A 20,955-nucleotide genomic window follows, 5' to 3' on the forward strand; every position below is an offset into this window, starting at 1 on the left:
GTACGCACTACCCTCTGTAGCGCCTTGCGATCGGATGCCGAGCAGTTGCCATACCAGGCGTTTATGCAGCCAGTCAAGATGCTCTCAATGGTGCAGCTGTATAACTTTTTGAGGATCTGAGGGCCCGTGCCAAATCTTTTCAGCCTTCTGAGGGGGAAGAGGCATTGTTGTGCCATCTTCATGAATGTGTTGGTGTGTTTGGACCATAAAAGGTATGTATGTAACGATCCCTGCAGTCTGAGTCGGTTTCTGTCTGGGTATTAGTTTTTCTGCTCGGGATCTCCAGTTTCCCGAGGGTTCTGGAACGCTCCCTGCCTGGTTGCCGGGCAAGCGTTGCTAGGCGGGAGCTCTCTTGATTTCCGCACCTGCATCCCATCAGCAATCTGCACACCTGGTCCTGATCATCACCCTTCTTAGGCTCTGTCCTAACATCCATTCCCTGCCGGATCGTTAGCCATGAACAGTATGTTTGTCCGTGTATCAGCCTTGGAACTTCTAGCGTTAGTTTTGTTGTTTTGCACCTTTTTGACTTGCTGTATACTTACCTCCGTTTTGTTCTATCTGCAGTCACTCACCCGGAACCTTCACCCAACCTCTGCCTGATGGTGGCGGCTGCCGAGCCATTACTGGACCTACCACTGCACCCTCAACAACCCATCCACGCCACCCGCTCTGTTCCCTGGATTATTCAGCCTCACTCGTGGATCTATTAAATAAACACTCACCTTTGTTTCAATTTACCTTGTCCTGGTCTGCTTCTGGGTTCTGGCTTAGTAAACCGTGACAGAACGATCCGGCCAGTAATGAACCCAGCGGACCTGGACTCTGTTCGCCATGCCATTACCCATCAGGAGAAGATGTTGGGCCATCATAGCACGGAGCTACAGGAGATCGCGTTGGCAGTTCGAACCTTTCTACCGGTCTGACGGAGGTCCAGAACCAGCGCAAGTTTCCGGTGGAGGATCCACTACCGGTTTCACCCATCTCGCCTGCCGCTTCTGGAGCTGTGTCCTTCCGTGAGCCCAAGGTTCCGACGCCGGATAAATATGAGGGGGAGCTGGGAAGATGCCGTTCTTTCCTTATGCAGTGTGGGTTAGTGTTCGATCTACAGCCCTACTCTTATGCCACAGACAAGGCTAGGATAGCCTTTGTGATTGAGTTACTGCGTGGTCGAGCGCTGGAGTGGGCTTCAGCCGTTTGGGAACGACAAGACCCCTGCATGGCTTCATACCAGGGGTTCACGGCCGAGATGAGGAAGCTCTTCGACCATTCCGTCCGAGGGAGGGACGCAGCTAGGCGCCTGTTTTCGCTTCACCAAGGAACTCGCAGCGTGGCCGACTTCGTGATCGAGTTCAAGACGTTGGCTGTGGAGAGTGGGTGGAATGAGGAGTCTCTGCAAGCGGCCTTTTACCAGGGTCTGTCGGAGCAGCTCAAGGATGAGTTGATCTCCTATCCGGAGCCTAGTGACCTGGACAGCTTGGTAGCCTTGTCTATTCGGGTGGATAATCGAGTCCGAGAGCGAAGGAGGGAGAAGCAATGGGTTCCGTCCAATCGATCAGCTTCTCAGGTTCCAGTCGGGTCGGGGATTGGACCAGAATACGTCGATCATCGTCCACCACACAGGATTAGTGGAGAGGTCCTGTCTCCCGATTCTGAACCAATGCAAGTAGGGCGGCACGGGTTAACCAAGGAGGAACGCCAACTCAGACGTAGGACTAACTGTTGCCTCTACTGTGGTGGTTCGGGACATTACCTCGCCACCTGTTCCCGGCGGTCGTCAAACTGCGCGGCTCGCTAAAGTTGGGAGGACTTTTAGCGAGCCAGTTTCGACCTCTCAATACCTCTGTCAGACCCCGTTTCCCGGCTACCCTTATGAACAGGAATCAGAGCTTAGCGATTAACGCTTTTATCGATTCAGGTGCCGATGGAAGCTTTCTTGATGCCGAGTTGGTGGAACAGCTGGGGCTTTCCAAGGAGCAATTGCCGGAAGCCATTGAAGCGACCACTCTGAACGGCAGTAGTCTGGCACGTACAGTGGGGAAAAAAAGTATTTAGTCAGCCACCAATTGTGCAAGTTCTCACACTTAAAAAGATGAGAGAGGCCTGTAATTTTCATCATAGGTACACGTCAACTATGACAGACAAAATGAGGAAAAAAAATCCAGAAAATCACATTGTAGGATTTTTTATGAATTTATTTGCAAATTATGGTGGAAAATAAGTATTTGGTCACCTACAAACAAGCAAGATTTCTGGCTCTCACAGACCTGTAACTTCTTCTTTAAGAGGCTCCTCTGTCCTCCACTCGTTACCTGTATTAATGGCACCTGTTTGAACTTGTTATCAGTATAAAAGACACCTGTCCACAACCTCAAACAGTCACACTCCAAACTCCACTATGGCCAAGACCAAAGAGCTGTCAAAAGACACCAGAAACTAAATTGTAGACCTGCACCAGGCTGGGAAGACTGAATCTGCAATAGGTAAGCAGCTTGGTTTGAAGAAATCAACTGTGGGAGCAATTATTAGGAAATGGAAGACATACAAGACCACTGATAATCTCCCCTCGATCTGGGGCTCCACGCAAGATCTCACCCTGTGGGGTCAAAATGATCACAAGAACGGTGAGCAAAAATCCCAGAACAACACGGGGGGACCTAGTGAATGACCTTCAGAGAGCTGGGACCAAAGTAACAAAGCCTACCATCAGTAACACACTATGCCGCCAGGGACTCAAATCCTGCAGTGCAAGACGTGTCCCCCTGCTTAAGCCAGTACATGTCCAGGCCCGTCTGAAGTTTGCTAGAGTGCATTTGGATGATCCAGAAGAGGATTGGGGAGAATGTCATATGGTCAGATGAAACCAAAATATAACTTTTTGGTAAAAACTCAACTCGTCGTGTTTGGAGGACAAATAATGCTGAGTTGCATCCAAAGAACACCATACCTACTGTGAAGCATGGGGGTGGAAACATCATGCTTTGGGGCTGTTTTTCTGCAAAGGGACCAGGACGACTGATCCGTGTAAAGGAAAGAATGAATGGGGCCATGTATCGTGAGATTTTGAGTGAAAACCTCCTTCCATCAGCAAGGGCATTGAAGATGAAATGTGGCTGGGTCTTTCAGCATGACAATGATCCCAAACACACTGCCCGGGCAACGAAGGAGTGGCTTCGTAAGAAGCATTTCAAGGTCCTGGAGTGGCCTAGCCAGTCTCCAGATCTCAACCCCATAGAAAATCTTTGGAGGGAGTTGAAAGTCTGTGTTGCCCAGCGACAGCCCCAAAACATCACTGCTCTAGAGGAGATCTGCATGGAGGAATGCGCCAAAATACCAGCAACAGTGTGTGAAAACCTTGTGAAGACTTACAGAAAATGTTTGACCTGTGTCATTGCCAACAAAGGGTATATAACAAAGTATTGAGAAACTTTTGTTATTGACCAAATACTTATTTTCCACCATAATTTGCAAATAAATTCATTAAAAATCCTACAATGTGATTTTCTGGAAATTTTTTTCTCATTTTGTCTGTCATAGTTGACGTGTACCTATGATGAAAATTACAGGCCTCTGTCATCTTTTTAAGTGGGAGAACTTGCACAATTGGTGGCTGACTAAATACTTTTTTTCCCCACTGTATCACGATGAGGACTGAACCGGTTAAGATGCTGTTGTCGGGGAATCATTCGGAGATGATTTCATTCTTCATTCTGCCGTCTTCCCATGTTCCTCTGGTCCTTGGATACCCCTGGCTGAAGGAACACAATCCCACGTTCGATTGGGTGACGGGCAAGGTAACGAGTTGGAGCCTTGATTGTCATGCTAACTGTCTCAAGACTGCCTGTCCCCATTCGGTTCCCAGTCAGGTGATTGAGGCTAAACCCCCAGATTTGTCCCTGGTTCCCGAGACATATCACGATTTGGGGGAAGTGTTCAGTAAGCAGAAGGCTCTGTCACTCCCTCCCCCACCGACCATATGATTGTGCCATCAACCTGTTCCCTGGAGCTGTCTACCCTAAGGGAAGGTTATACAGTATCTCCCGACCTGAACGTGAGGCTTTGGAGACCTACATCAAGGAGTCCCTAGCTGCTGGTCTCGTTCGTCCCTCGTCATCACCCCTGGGGGCAGGATTCTTCTTTGTGGGTAAGAAGGATGGCTCTCTTCGACCGTGTATTGATTATCGGGGGTTGAATGACATCACGGTCAAGAACAAGTATCCCCTGCCCTTGATGAGTTCTGCCTTCGACTCTTACAGGGTGCTACGGTGTTCACCAAGCTAGACCTACGCAATGCGTATCACATGGTCCGGATCAGAGAGGGGGACGAGTGGTTGACGGGTTTCAATACACCGATGGGTCACTCGAGTATCAGGTGATGCCGTTTGGACTGACCAATGCTCCAGCGGTATTCCAGAGTATGGTGAACGACGTCCTGAGAGATATGATCGGTCTCTTTGTGTTTGTTTACCTGGATGACATTCTGATCTTCTCGAAGGAACCTTCCGACCACGTCCAGCATGTCCGGCAGGTTCTGCAGCGATTGTTGGAGAATCGCCTGTTCGTGAAGGCCGAGAAGTGCGAGTTTCACGCCCACACGACATCCTTTCTCGGGTACATCATCTCCAGGGGAGAGATTAGGATGGACCAGGAGAAGGTTAGAGCGGTTCTGGAATGGGCCCAGCCCGGTACGAGATTGCAGCTCCAGAGATTTTTGGGGTTTGCGAATTTCTACCGCAGATTCATCCGGGATTACAGCCGTGTGGCCGCTCCGTTAACTGCCTTGACTTCCAGTATCAGGATCTTCAAGTGGAATCCGGAGGCGGATCGAGCGTTTCTGGATTTGAAGAGGCGATTCACCAACGCACCGATTCTCTCTCAACCGGACACGGCCCGTCAGTTCGTCGTTGAAGTGGACGCGTCTGATGTGGGAGTTGGCGCCATCCTGTCGCAGCGATGCTCCACGGACAGTAAACTCCATCCCTGCGCCTACTACTCTCGTCGCCTTTCGCCTGCGGAGAGGAATTACGATGTGGGTAACCGGGAGCTTCTCGCGGTGAAACTTGCCTTGGAGGGGGCGGAGCAACCGTTTATTGTCTGGACTGACCACAAGAATCTTGCTTACGTGCAATCGGCTAGACGTCTCAACTCCCGTCAGGCCAGGTGGGCGTTGTTTTTCGGACGATTCAATTTTTCCCTGACGTTCCGACCTGGATCTAAGAACGGCAAGGCGGACGCCTTGTCCCGGATGTTCTCCAAGACGGAGGAGAGTGGGTCCAAGACCGAGACAATTCTCCCCGGGACTGCGTCGTGGGAGCAGTTAGGTGGAAGATTGAGGAGGAGGTGATGGCGGCCCTTCGGACGCAGCCCGGTCCCGGTAACGGTCCACCCGGTCGGTTGTTTGTGCCTGAGTCGGTTCGTCCTGCTGTCCTCAAATGGTCCCACGCCAGCAAGATGGCTTGTCACCCTGGCGTGGCTCGGACGATGGCGTTTCTTCGCAGACGTTTTTGGTGGCCTGCCATGGCCGAGGATACTCAGGGTTATGTTGCTGCCTGTCCAGTGTGTGCGCAGAATAAGAGTACCAATCGGCCCAGCTCTGGACTACTTCACCCCCTTCCTATTCCCCGGCGACCATGGTCGCATCTGGCCCTGGACTTTGTCACTGGGTTGCCCGCTTCTGAGGGAAACACGGTCGTTCTGACTATCGTGGACAGATTCAGCAAGTTCGCCCACTTTGTGCCTATTGCCAAGCTTCCCTCTGCCTCGGAGACGTCCGAGATCCTGGTTAGGGAGGTTTTCAGGGTCCACGGTTTGCCCAGTGATATCGTTTCCGACCGTGGCCCTCAGTTTACCTCTGCTGTCTGGAAGTCCTTCTGTTTGGCCATTGGAGCTACAGTCAGCCTCACATCTGGTTTTCACCCCCAATCTAATGGTCAGGCGGAGAGAGCCAACCAGAAGATGGAATCCACGCTACGCTGCCTTGTCTCCTCCAACCCCACCTCCTGGGTCTCTCAGTTGCCTTGGGTTGAGTATGCCCACAATACTCTCCCTACATCTGCCACTGGGATGTCTCCCTTCCAGTGCCTGTATGGCTACCAACCTCCCTTGTTCCCTTCTCAGGAGAAGGAGCTCTCAGTGCCCTCTGTTCAGGCCCATATTCGTCGTTGCCACCGGACCTGGCATCGGGCCAGAAAGGCACTCCTTAGAGTTTCGGACCGGTATCAGCTCCAGGCGAATCGTCGCCGGATCCCCGCTCCCACCTATACCATCGGAGATAGGGTCTGGTTGGCCACACGGGATCTTCCTTTACGGACTGAGGCTAGGAAGTTGTTGCCAGGTTCATTGGTCCGTTTGTGGTGGAGAAGGTGATCAATCCGGTGGCAGTTCGACTCAAACTACCGAGGACGCTCAGAGTCCATCCCACCTTTCATGTCTCCTGCCTCAAGCCTGTTCTCCTCAGTCCTCTGTTGCCTCCTCCGCCTCCTCCTCCTCCTCCTCGGATGATCGGAGGTGGTCCTGCCTACACGGTGCGACGCATCATGGATTCCAGACGGCGGGGCCGGGGTTTCCAGTATCTCGTGGACTGGGAGGGGTATGGTCCTGAAGAGAGGAGTTGGATTCCGCGGCGACAGATCCTAGATGCTGACCTCATTCGTGACTTCTACCGCCTCCATCCTGGCGCTCCGGGGAGTCCGCCCCGGTGGCGTTCGTCGGAGGGGGGTACTGTAACGATCCCTGCAGTCTGAGTCGGTTTCTGTCTGGGTATTAGTTTTTCTGCTCGGGATCTCCAGTTTCCCGAGGGTTCTGGAACGCTCCCTGCCTGGTTGCCGGGCAACGTTGCTAGGCGGGAGCTCTCTTGATTTCCGCACCTGCATCCCATCAGCAATCTGCACACCTGGTCCTGATCATCACCCTTCTTAGGCTCTGTCCTAACATCCATTCCCTGCCGGATCGTTAGCCATGAACAGTATGTTTGTCCGTGTATCAGCCTTGGAACTTCTAGCGTTAGTTTTGTTGTTTTGCACCTTTTTGACTTGCTGTATACTTACCTCCGTTTTGTTCTATCTGCAGTCACTCACCCGGAACCTTCACCCAACCTCTGCCTGATGGTCGGCGGCTGCCGAGCCATTACTGGACCTACCACTGCACCCTCAACAACCCATCCACGCCACCCGCTCTGTTCCCTGGATTATTCAGCCTCACTCGTGGATCTATTAAATAAACACTCACCTTTGTTTCAATTTACCTTGTCCTGGTCTGCTTCTGGGTTCTGGCTTAGTAAACCGTGACAATGTAGATATGTGGTAGTAGAGTAGTGGCCTGCGGACAAACTCTTAATGTGTTGTGAAAAGTGTTAAGAAATGTAATGTCATGTAATATTTGTAATTGTATATAACTGCCTTAATGTTGTTGGACCCCGGGAAGAGTAACTGCTGCCTTGGCAGGAACTAATGGGGATCATTAATAAATACAAATACAATTACAAAAAGAGGTCCTTAGTGTCCACATCACTTATGAACTTGAAGCTCTCAACCCACTCCACTACAGCCCTGTCGATGTGAATGGGGGCTTGCTCGGCCCCCCGTGTCCTGTAGTCCTCGATCAGCTCCTTTGTCGTGCTGATGTTGAGGGAGAGATTGTTGTCCTGGCAACACCCTGCTAAGTCTCTGACCTCCTCCCTGTAAGCTGTCTCATCGCTGTCGGTGATCAGGCCTACCACCGTTGTGTCATCTGCAAACTAAATGATGGTGTTGGACTCTTGCGTTGCCACCCTTTCATGGGTGAACAGGGAGTACAGGAGGGGACTAAGCACTCACCCCTGAGGGGCCCCCGTGTTGAGGGTCAATGTGAAGGATGTGATGTTGCCTACCCTCACCACCTGGGGGCGGCCCGTCATAATAATAATAATATGCCTTTTAGCAGACACTTTTATCCAAAGCGACTTACAGTCATGTGCGCATACATTTTTACGTATGGGTGGTCCCGGGGAGCGAACCCACTACCCTGGCGTTACAAGCGCCATGCTCTACCAATTGAGCTATAGAGGACCACATTAGTTCAGTGATGAGCTTGGAGGGCACTATGGTGTTGAACGCTGAGCTGTAGTCAATAAACAGCATTCTCACTTAGTTGTTTATTTTTGTCCAGGTGGGAAAGGGCAGTGTGGACTGCAATAGAGATTGAGTCATCTGTGGATCTGTTGGAGCGGAATGCGATTGGAGTGTGTCCAGGGTGTCTGGGATGATGGTGTTGATGTGAGCCATGACCAGCCTTTCAAAGCATTTCATGGCTACAGATGTGCTCTCCAGTTTACTTCCAGCAGCTTTCATAAAACGTTGATCACCTGATAAACCATGGTGCAGAGCATTTGGGAAAGGGGATACCTAGTCAGTTGCACAACTGAATGCATTCAACCGAAATGTGTCTGTTTGACTGAATGAATAAGAAATTGCCTTAAATGTGGCTGTGACTAAATATAAAGTTATTTAAAATTCTCACTTCACTAATCAATCAACACGTGCTTCTCTTTGTACATATCAATATAATATTATTATTTAAGAAAATATATTACAAATCAACTTTTTGTCTGGAAATTAAATAATTTTTTTTATCTCAACTGCGTTCCCCTCTCCAGTCAGCAGATGGCGATGTGGGTCTTTCAGGTGACGCTGGGGGTGTGACGTATATTCTAGTGGACGGGACGCTTCTTCAACGACAACAGGTAGTCAGTCACCTCGGTAGCTTGCTAGCCAACAAAGCTGAAACATTCATGCTCTTTGGACTGTTTCGCTGTATATTAGCCACTGTGTTTTAAATGCACTTCTGTCATATAGCTAGTTACTCCATTTTATTTTTACGTTGTTAGTAACCAGCTAGCTGGCTTGCTAAATTAGCCTAGCACTAGGCTAGTCACTAATGCTAACTTACTAGCTAGCTAGCTAACATCCCCGACCATGAGTTCACTAAGCTACTCTCCTCCTGCTAAAGAAGAGGAGGTCTGCTGGACGGAGAAAGAAGCTCTAGTGAAAGAGGAGGAAGAAGAGGAGGATGTCACAGTAAAACAAGAAGTAGAGGGTGAGGCTGTTACAGTGAAAGAAGAAGAGAAGGAAGCTTTCAGAGTGAAAGAAGAAGAGAAGGAAGTTTTCAGAGTGAAAGAGGAGGAGGAAGAGGAGGTTGGAGATCTGATTAACACCAGTGAGTATATCTTAACAGGGGCAGTAACTCTGCTGTTGTTGAAATGATGTGTGGTTTTAAAGGGGCAGTCCGGGATTTAAACAGAAACAAAATGGGTGCCCTGACACTTGTTTTGGTAAAGCGCAGAGGGATGGGGGCCGGAGAAATGTAACCACTCTCAAATTCATTCAGTGAATTCCAAACCAGCCCCTCACCCCTACCAACTCGCTCGGTGTGCCCTCTGTTGGCATGTGTTGCTGATGAAACAATTAGGGTAAGCCTACCTATTAAACCCAAGCCCACGTACCCATTAAGCCCACTTACATCTTTGGATTTAAAAAACTAACAAAACATTTCCTGCTGTTTAATGTTTCAGCCAATTAATCTGGTTGTTATATCCGTAACAGTTTTATTCTAAGCCAATCAGATGTTTTATTATTAACGTATTGCCAGTTGTGTAAGTTTCCACTGGACAATTTCAAAGCTGCAATAAAATGTTTGCATTGAGGTGACCCACAGACAATGGTAGCATATTTCATGGGCATTAATTACTATTTCTTGCCAATTGAAACGATGGGTTTTTCCTGCTAGCAGTCAACGCCTGCATGTCACAGCCACACAGTAACAACATAACTTGGTGAACCACAACAAGATAATAGATTTCAGGAATTCACAGCTTAAATGTTTTAATGCATTTAGTCATATTTTACTGTTTAAATGAACCTTGCATTGTTATACATAGATGCCTTTTTTGTAAATGTGACATTTATCTGGGGGCTTAAAGGGAACAGTGGCACAAAAAGCCCCCCCTCTATTCAGAATGGAAATGATAAAATCAATATGATCAATACTAGCTTTGCATAATATTGTAGTCTATAATGTGTGTGTGTATATATATATATATATATATTATACAGTACCAGTCAAAAGTTTGGACACCTACTCATTCAAGGGTTTTTCTTTATTTTTTAAAACTATTTTCTACATTGTAGACTAATAGTGAAGACATCAAAACTATGAAATAACACATATGGAATCATGTAGTAACCAAGAAAAAGTGTTAAACAAATCAAAATATATTTTATATTCTTAAAAGTAGCCACCCTTTGGCTTGATGACAGCTTTGCACACTCTTGGCATTCTCTCAACCAGCTTCACCTGGAATGCTTTTCCAACAGTCTTGAAGGAGTTCCCACATATACTGAGCACTTGTTGGCTGCTTTTCCTTCACTCTGCGGTCCAACTCATCCCAAACCATCTCAATTGGGTTGAGGTCGGGTGATTGTGGAGGCCAGGTCATCTGATGCAGCACTCCATCTCTCTCCTTCTTGGTCAAATAGCCCTTACACAGCCTGGAGGTGTGTTGGGTCATTGTCCTGTTGAAAAACAAATGATAGTCCCACTAAGCGCAAACCACATGGGATGGCGTATCTCTGCAGAATGCTGTGGTAGCCATGCTGGTTAAGTGTGCCTTGAATTCTAAATAAATCACAGACAGTGTCACCAGCAAAGCACCCCCACACCATCACACCTCCTCTTCATGGTGGGAACACATATGCGGAGATCATCCGTTCACCTACTCTGTGTCTCACAAAGACATGGCGGTTGGAACCAAAAATCTCACATTTGGACTGATGAGACCAAAGGACAGGTTTCCACTCGTCTAATGTCCATTGGTCGTGTTTCTTGACCCAATCAAGTCTCTTCTTCTTATTGGTGTAATAATATAATATGCCATTTAGCAGACGCTTTTATCCAAAGCGACTTACAGTCATGCGTGCATACATTTTTGTGTATGGGTGGTCCCGGGGATCGAACCCACTACCTTGGCGTTACAAGCGCCGTGCTCTACCAGCTGAGCTACAGAGGACTATCTTCTGTATACCACCCCTACCTTGTCACAACACAACTGATTGACTCAAACGCATTAAGAAGGAAAGAAATTCCACAAATTAACTTTTAACAAGGCACACCTGTTAATTGAAATGCATTCCAGGTGACTACCTCATAAAGCTGGTTGAGAGAATGCCAAGAGTGTACAAAGCTGTTGGAGGCATCTGACAGGCAGACAGGGAGGTAGAGACGTCTGACAGACAGACAGGAGGTAGAGACTGAAGGAGGTAGAGACATCTGACAGGGGAGGGAGGTAGAGATATCTGACAGGCAGACAGGGAGGTAAACATCTGACAGATGGAGACAGGGAGGTAGAGATATCTGACAGGGAGGGAGGTAGAGACGTGACCTATTATGTCAGGTATTTAGGTAGTTTTAGTTAGTTTTCATTCAGGCCATGTTGATTGCATTCATGATAAGATTGTTAGCTAGCTAACTAAATTAGAACATGTGTGACTACAACCAGAGGGGCATTTGCCTGCATAAACGTTTTCAGACGTCAGCATGACATTTTCAGAAATATACAGCCAATCCAACAATCTTGTTTTGAAAAACATGGTGTAATGAACATATGGTTTCAGTAAGAAAACATGTCGTAAGCTCCTGAGCTCCTGAGTGGCGCAGTGGTCTAAGGCACTGCATCGCAGTGCTAACTGTGCCACTAGAGATCCTGGTTCGAATCCAGGCTCTGTCGCAGCCGGCCGCAACCGGGAGACTCATGGGCGGCGCACAATTGGCCCAGCGTCGTCCAGGGTAGGGGAGGGAATGGCCGGCAGGGATGTAGCTCAGTTGATAGAGCATGGCGTTTGCAATGCCAGGGTTGTGGGTTCGATTCCACGGGGGCCAGTATAAAAAAATATGTATTCACTAACTGTAAGTCGCTCTGGATAAGAGCGTCTGCTAAATGATTAAAATGTAAAATGTTTCAGTAAGAAAACATGTTGTCATGTACAGTGGGGGAAAAAGTATTTAGTCAGCCACCAATTGTGCAAGTTCTCCCACTTAAACAGATGAGAGGCCTGTAATTTTCATCATAGGTACACGTCAACTATGACAGACAAATTGAGAAGAAAAAAATCCAGAAAATCACATTGTAGGATTTTTTATGAATTTATTTGCAAATTATGGTGGAAAATAAGTATTTGGTCACCTACAAACAAGCAAGATTTCTGGCTCTCACAGACCTGTAACTTCTTCTTTAAGAGGCTCCTCTGTCCTCCACTCGTTACCTGTATTAATGGCACCTGTTTGAACTTATCAGTATAAAAGACACCTGTCCACAACCTCAAACAGTCACATCCAAAGAACACCATACCTACTGTGAAGCATGGGGGTGGAAACATCATGCTTTGGGGCTGTTTTTCTGCAAAGGGACCAGGACGACTGATCCATGTAAAGGAAAGAATGAATGGGGCCATGTATCGTGAGATTTTGAGTGAAAACCTCCTTCCATCAGCAAGGGCATTGAAGATGAAACGTGGCTGGGTCTTTCAGCATGACAATGATCCCAAACACACCGCCCGGGCAACAAAGGAGTGGCTTCGTAAGAAGCATTTCAAGGTCCTGGAGTGGCCTAGCCAGTCTCCAGATCTCAACCCCATAGAAAATCTTTGGAGGGAGTTGAAAGTCTGTGTTGCCCAGCGACAGCCCCAAAACATCACTGCTCTAGAGGAGATCTGCATGGAGGAATGGGCCAAAATACCAGCAACAGTGTGTGAAAACCTTGTGAAGACTTACAGAAAACGTTTGACCTGTGTCATTGCCAACAAAGGGTATATAACAAAGTATTGAGAAACTTTTGTTATTGACCAAATAGTTATTTTCCACCATAATTTGCAAATAAATTCATTAAAAATCATTTTGTCTGTCATAGTTGACGTCTACCTATGATGAAAATTACAGGCCTCTCATCTTTTTAAGTGGGAGAACTTGCACAATTGGTGGCTGACTAAATACTTTTTTTCCCCACTGTAGATATGGTTTCAGCAAGAAATGGTGCCCATAACTTTTTTAAGTTATGAGCACTAGTGTTAGCAATGAAAAATTTAAATGTAGAACCCTGAGTATGAAGATATGTAGAAACTGCTTCTCCAGTAGAAAACCCTGATCACGCTTGTAGGCGATGTCATGGCAACGTTGGCTAGCTAAGCTCATGCGCAGAAACACGCCATGGGGTCTAACAGTCGTCTCACATCGAACTGAGTATGTACAATCCGTCAAATAGAAGGCACTCCTTTGATATAAAGTTAGTCAATACGTCAAATACATTTATTTTATTTTTCTCTTATCCAGAGCGACTTACAGGAGCAATTATGGTTAAGTGCCTTGCTTAAGGGCACATCGACAGATTTTTCACCTAGTCGGCTCGGGGATTATAACCAGTGACCTTTCGGTTACTGGCACAACGCTCTTCCCCACTAAGCTACCTGCCGCCCTTTGATATAAAGTTGTTTTTGACTAAAATAAAAACGTGTTTCACAAGGTTGGAGTAGTAAAATGTTCAGCTACGCTTTGAGTCCCGCGGTAATGGCGACGTCATGGCAACGTTGGCTAGCTAAGCTCATGTCTTTGACTCCCGCGGTAACAGACTGCTGTGTTTTTTTGGCATTGGATTAGTCTATTTCTTCCGCCGATACCAACCATTAGCCTTTACTGCGATTACCGAGGGCTGAACTAGAGCGGTGTTTGTGAGACGAGGGCAGATCTAAAAAAAACGGTTATTCTCACAAAAAAATGTCTGTTAAGTCGGGAAACGGTGAGCTACAAACTATTATGAATAAAATAACGTTTTTGCTTAGCCTACCTTTCCACCCACACCAAAGAAGTCATTTGTGATGTATTAGGAAGTAGGTGTAGGGTGAAGTTTCCCTTAGACGCTGATGTGGGGTCAGTTTTGAATTCTCCCCACTAATAGTAAAGTTTATGATTAGGGAAAGGGGAAGCTGATCCTAGTACCAAGAACTTCACCGCCGGAGCGAGGAAGTAGCTTCATGTTTGGAACATTTCCCCCATTGTTTAAAACATTTGGCCAGTTGAGAGTATAGGGCCATGTTCGAGGGGATCGAACACGCAATGTGTGTGTGATGGGTAAATTGTGACTGACTGATCTACAAATAATAATGAGTAGATCACTCAGTTGGCAGTCGCCCATTTGACAGATGATCAACAGCTAAATAAATGACCCATTTTGACAGATGATCAACAGCTAAATAAATGACCCATTTGACAGATGATCAACAGCTAAATGAATGACCCATTTGACAGATGATCAACAGCTAAATGAATGACCCATTTGACAGATGATCAACTCCACCAGCTCCACCAGGCCTCTTCCTGTTCTTCTTCTTCTTTCTCTTTCTCTTGTTCTTGATCTTTCTTGTTACCAGAGTCCTGTCTCTGGAGTCATCAGGTCACATTGACTAGGCTCATTCCAGACAGTGTACAAATATGAAAACACCTCTACCCTCTTTTTGGGTTTACAGGAGAAACCTGTCCCATCCTCCTACCACCCTCCTCCCCCCTCCCTCTCCCCCGAGGCCCCGGTCGGGCCCCTCCCAGTAGCCCCTTACTGCTGGGTCTGAAGAGGTTGTCTGTGAGGCTGGTGGACTGGAGGAAAACACCAGGGCTGAGTGGAACTGCGAGAGGAGGAGACGAGGAGGGAGAGGGAGATTTGACTGATCAAAGTAAAAGACTCTGGGATCTGAAGAGGGTGTCTATTCGGCTCGTGGACTGCAGGAAAACATCGGAACTAGGTGGGTTTATGCTGAAACATATACTTTTATTTTGGGACACTCCCCGGATGTCATTAATTACCACTAAATACAATACGTTTAAAGATGTAGTATCGTTACAAGCATTCCTTGGATACATCGACAATTTTGAAGATTTAATACTATTTTCCATTGAATATTTTAAACCCATCCAAAATGCTTAAATCCGATCACAAGAGTGTGAAAAGCTGAGACTAGTCCAGGGCTGCCCAACCCTCTTCCTGGAGATCTACCCTCCTGTGGGTTTTCAGTCCAACCCTAATTTAACATACCTGATTCTACTTATTAGCTGCTCAACAAGACCTTAACTAGCTGAATCAGATATGCTAAATTAGGGTTGGACTGAAAACCTACAGGACAGTAGATCTCCAGGAAGAGGGTTGGGCAGCCCTGGACTAGATCTTTCTTCGATACGAAGAAGGAACCATAACTGTCTGTCTTTGTTTCACAGGGGACAGTCCTATCTGTCACTCTCTCAGTAGCAGGGGCTTATTATCTGGGGAGGCTAACCAACATCATGATGCTGACGAGGCAGAGAAGAGTCTCTCCAGATCAGAACACCTCAAGAAACACCAGTGGAGACTTACAGGGAAGAAAACTTACCACTGCTCTGATTGTGGAATGAGCTTTACTTACTCAAACAAACTGATATCACACCAGCGAGTATACACAGGAGAGAAACCTTTCCATTGCTCTGACTGTGGAACGAGATTCACCATTTCATCAAACCTTAGAAGACACCGGAGAATCCATACAGGAGAGAATTCTTATAGCTGTGATCAATGTGGGAAGAGATTTAATCGGTCGGACTCCCTGGCAGCACATCAACAAACTCACACCGTAGAGCAACCTTACCATTACACTGACAGTGGAAAGCACTTCACCTCTTCATCAAACCTTAGAAACCACCAAATAGTCCATAAAGGAGAGAATTCTTATAGCTGCGATCAATGTGGGAAGAGATTTACTCGATCATACTCCTTGACTGTACACAAGAGAATACACACTGGAGAGAAACCATACCCCTGCACTGAATGTGGGAAAAGCTTTAAGACCTCACCTGAACTGATGACACACCAGAGAACACACACAGGAGAGAGGCCTTATGGCTGTGACCAGTGTGGGAAAAGCTTTACCACCTCAAGTGAACTGATATTACACCAGAGAACACACACAGGAGAGAGGCCTTATGGCTGTGATCAGTGTGGGAAGAGATTCACTCAGTCATCAAACCTGACTATACACAAGAGAATACACACTGGAGAGAAACCTTACCACTGCTCTGACTGTGGGAAAAGCTTTACCACCTCAAGTGAACTGATATCACACCAGAGAACACACACAGGAGAGAGGCCTTACCACTGCTCTGACTGTGGGAAGTGTTTTGCTCAATCGGGAACATTGAAAGTGCACCAGAGAATGCACACAGGAGAGAGACCTTATAGCTGTGATCAGTGTGGGAAGAGATTCGCTCAAATTGGAACCCTGACTTCACATCAGAGAACACACTGATGGGGTTGGGAGAGGTCAAAGGGCACCTTTAGAAGTTTGGGGCCCCAAGGCCTTGAGCGGGGTGTTGAGGATTGACAGTAGTAAGCATAGTATTATTTGTGATATATCTGGGTGCAGTTCACACACAAATTGCAAAGCCTGCTTCTTAGTGTTTTCTAGGCCCATAGAGTTTGATAAGAGTGGCCTCACTCCCTACTGGGGGAGTCACTGAGAGGTCCACCTCCACCTCTTATACTGTAATGTACTTCTAATATACTGTTGCATTTTATACTGTAATGTACTTTTCCTATGCTGTTGTTTCATTTTATACTGTAATGTACTTCTTATATTCTGTTTCATTTTATAATGTAATGTACTTCTCATATACTGTTGTTTCATTTTGTACTGTATAAAATCATGTATCATATCACTTGATATGTTTGTCAAGCTTTGTGTAAGAGCTATTTAAGATTGAAAGCAAAACCAAAAAATAAACAACATTAAAAAAAAAAAGTCAAGCCGTGGATTTTTTAAATTCTCCCCCGATTCAGAATATATCATTTTCATAGTCATGGCACGCATTGAAAACTGAAATGTTATTATAAAAATAAGTGGGGAATCTTTCTCCATCCAACCCTGATTCAGAATATACCATCTTCATAGTCATGGCATGTTTGGTTCAATAGCTATTGATAAGAGAGAACCGAATATCAAATATAAAACTAATTTTACCTTGGTCCGAAATCGATGTTAGCAAAGCTGTATTGCAAGCCAAAACATCCTCAAAAACATTTCAAACTAAGTTTGGTAGAGTCGATAATCACGAAGAACCTGTCCATGTTTTCTTCCCTAGAAATACACTACCAAAGTTTGGGGTCACTTAGAAATTAACTTGTGGGTTCAATTACAGGCTCAAAATGGCCAGAAACAAATAACTTTCTTCTGAAACTCGTCAGTCTATTCTTGTTCTGAGAAATGAAGGCTATTCCATGCGAGAAATTGCCAAGAAACTGAAGATCTCGTATAACGCTGTGTACTACTCTTCACAGAACAGCGCAAACTGGCTCTAACCAGAATAGAAAGAGGAGTGGGAGGCCCCGGTGCACAACTGAGCAAGAGGACAGAGTGTCTAGTTTGAGAAACGGGCGCCTCACAGCTCCTCAACTGGCAGCTTCATTAAATAGTACCCGCAAAACACCAGTCTCAACGTCAACAGTGAAGCGGCGACTCCGGGATGCTGACCTTCTAGGCAGAGTTGCAAAGAAAAAGCCATGTCTCAGACTGTCCAATAAAAATAAAGATGAAGATGGGCAGTCTGAGATATGGCTGTGTTATTCTTTTTTTTTAAAAGTAGCTCTCATGCTAGAAAAAGTTGGAGACCCCTGCACTACAATGTTGTTGATCCATCCTTAGTTTTCTACCGTCACAGACATTGAACTCTGTAGCTGTTTTAAAATCACCAGTGGCCTCATGGTGACATCCATAAGCAGTTTCCTTCCTGTCCTGCAGCTCAGTTCAGAAGGACGACTGCATCTTTGATGTGTCTGGCTGGTTTAATACATCATCCACAGCATAACTATTAACTTGACCACGCTTAAAGATGTATTCTATGTCTGATTTGTTATTGTTAACCATCTACCAATCACTGCTCTTCTTTATGAGGCTTTCGAAAAGCTCCCTGGTCTTTGTAGTTGAATCTGTGCTTGAAATTCAATACTTGACTGAGGGACCTTACAGATGTTGTATATGGGGACAGGGGAAGGGTTAGTCATTAAAAAATCATGTCAACACCTATTATTTCACACAGAGTGAGTCCATAACTTATTATGTGATTTGTTAAGCCACATTTCTATCCTGAACTAATCTAGGCTTGCCTAAACAAAGGGCGGAATACTTATGAAACAATTATAATTTAGCTATGAATTGTTTATTTATCTAAAATAAAAATATATATATATTCCACTTTGACAGTATAGAATTTTGTGTAGATTGTTGACAAAAAAAAGACCATTAAATCCATTTAAATTCTACTTTGTAACAATCAAATGAAGACATCAAGGCACCGTATGTCCAGTTTCCCCAGACAGCTTGTCCATTTCATGTAACATCCGTCATGTTTATTATTTTTCCATTATTTCTCCAACATGCCAATTTAGAAGTCCGCTTTTTGGGGTGTGCGCTCCCCCCAATGGGTACTACAGACACACATCAAGCATTTCATTTAGGCCTATATTTTGTTGGTCCAATCTGTGAGACATTAAAGTTGTGATTTTGGGTGCGAATGTAATGTCCATAACGCTGGAATTGCCAATTTTCTTATTGAAATCAAAATACTACTGATATTACAGACCAAGAGGTAGAGCGTCGTATGACACCTACAGATGCTCTTCCTCCTCCCTGGCAATCCCCTCTTCCACTGTGACAGTCATCTCTTCCTCCTCCCTGTCAATCCCCTCTTCCACTGTGACAGTCATCTCTTCCTCCTCCCTGGCAATCCCCTCTTCCACTGTGACAGTCATCTCTTCCTCCTCCCTGGCAATCCCCTCTTCCACTGTGACAGTCATCTCTTCCTCCTCCCTGGCAATCCCCTCTTCCACTGTGACAGTCATCTCTTCTTCCTCCCTGTCAATCCCCTCTTCCACTGTGACAGTCATCTCTTCCTCCTCCCTGTCAATCCCCTCTTCCGCTGTGACAGTCATCTCTTCCTCCTCCCTGTCAATCCCCTCTTCCGCTGTGACAGTCATCTCTTCCTCCTCCCTGTCAATCCCCTCTTCCGCTGTGACAGTCATCTCTTCCTCCTCCCTGTCAATCCCCTCTTCCGCTGTGACAGTCATCTCTTCCTCCTCCCTGTCAATCCCCTCTTCCGCTGTGACAGTCATCTCTTCCTCCTCCCTGTCAATCCCCTCTTCCGCTGTGACAGTCATCTCTTCCTCCTCCCTGTCAATCCCCTCTTCCGCTGTGACAGTCATCTCTTCCTCCTCCCTGTCAATCCCCTCTTCCACTGTGACAGTCATCTCTTCCTCCTCCCCCTCATCTTCATCAGCTCAAAGCTTTCTCCTCTTCTACTACTGAAACATCCTCCTCCTCTTTCACCCTGAAGGCTTTCCCTGTGACAGTCATCTCAGCCTCTTTCCCTGTGACAGTCATCTCCCCCTCTTTCCCTGTGACAGTCATCTCAGCCTCTTTCCCTGTGACAGTCATCTCCGCCTCTTTCACTATGACAGTCATCTCCGCCTCTTTCCCTGTGACAGTCATCTCTGCCTCTTTCACTATGACAGTCATCTCCGCCTCTTCACTGTGACAGTCATCTCCGACTCTTTCACTGTGACAGTCATCTCTGCCTCTTTCACTGTGACAGTCATCTCTGCCTCTTCCACTGTGACAGTCATCTCTGCCTCTTTCTTTCCTCTTCTTATTTTACCGTAACACCCTCTTCCTCCTCTTATTTTACCGTAACACCCTCTTCCTCCTTTTAGTTTTACCGTAACACCCTCTTCCTCCTCTTAGTTTTACCGTAACACCCTCTTCCTCCTCTTTCAATGTAATCGCCTCCTCTTCCTTTTTCATTCCAAAAGTTTATTTTACCTCTTCTTTCCCTGTGACAGTAATTTCCTTCTCTCTTTTCACTGTAATGTTTTTCCCCTTCTTCTTCCACGATAACGTTCAGCCCCTAGAGCTTCTTTCTCCGTCCAGCAGACCTCCTCTTCTTTAACAGGAGGGGAGTAGCTTAGTGAGCTCATGGTTGGGGGATCGTTAGCTCGCTAGTTAGCATTAGCGTCTAGCCTAGTGCTAGGTTATCTTAACTATCCAGTTTAGCTGACAAACAAGTAGTGGCAACGTCCATATGGAATTACATGGGTGTAACCATCAAAAACGTCTACAGTTTATAACACTGTGGCTAGTATACACAAAATAAATGGTCTAAAGTGCTCCAGTGTTTCGGCTGTTTGCTAACGAGCTACAGAGGTTGCTGGAAAAAAAAGCGTCCTTCTCATTCTTTATGATTTGGTTGGCAGATCGCTTCCGACCTTTAGGAGCACACACCGCCACCTACCGCACTGGAGTGTGAGGCCAGTCACGGCCTCCCTACATTAACTTCCTGTTATACAACGTTGGGAGAAAGGAAAAGGAAAATGACCCTGCTATTTGCCCTCACTGGAAACCACCACCCCATTCCACTATTTAACCCTATCTAAACCTACTCCAGGCCAACGGTCTGGGAGGACAGAACACCACCAACCAACCGACACCCCCCTGCAAATCTTCTGCAGTAAAACCTCGCAATCCCAAGTATTTCTCTGCAGCTGCCACCACAACCTCTATTTTCTGTGACTTACGTTCCATTTCTGCAGTACCAATTAGCAATGAATGTTAAAAAGCCCACCTTACTGAAGCACATATTCTTCCCATCAGTCTCTGCCTACTCACGGGAATCCTCTCAGGATCCCTCACCCTGCTGTACCCACATTCCTCCACTCTCTTCACTGCTTCGGCATACAACACTTCCTGTATTACTCTGACCCTGGCAACCTCAACCTGCCTTTCTCTCACTGGACTCCTCCGATCTCCAGCCCCATGGGGACCGCCACACCCAACACATACAACCTTCTCCGCCTATATTACACATTCC

The 20,955-nt window shown here is 46.4% G+C and overlaps 1 pseudogene; it reads left to right on the top strand.

Annotated features, from left to right (window-relative positions):
- LOC123481452 overlaps nucleotides 1-16,529 on the top strand; it is a 30,924-nt pseudogene extending 14,395 nt beyond the window's left edge.
- The last annotated feature ends 4,426 nt before the right edge of the window (nucleotides 16,530-20,955 follow it).

The sequence above is a fragment of the Coregonus clupeaformis genome, chromosome 20 (assembly GCF_020615455.1).
Source record: "Coregonus clupeaformis isolate EN_2021a chromosome 20, ASM2061545v1, whole genome shotgun sequence".
Lineage (NCBI taxonomy): Eukaryota > Metazoa > Chordata > Actinopteri > Salmoniformes > Salmonidae > Coregonus > Coregonus clupeaformis.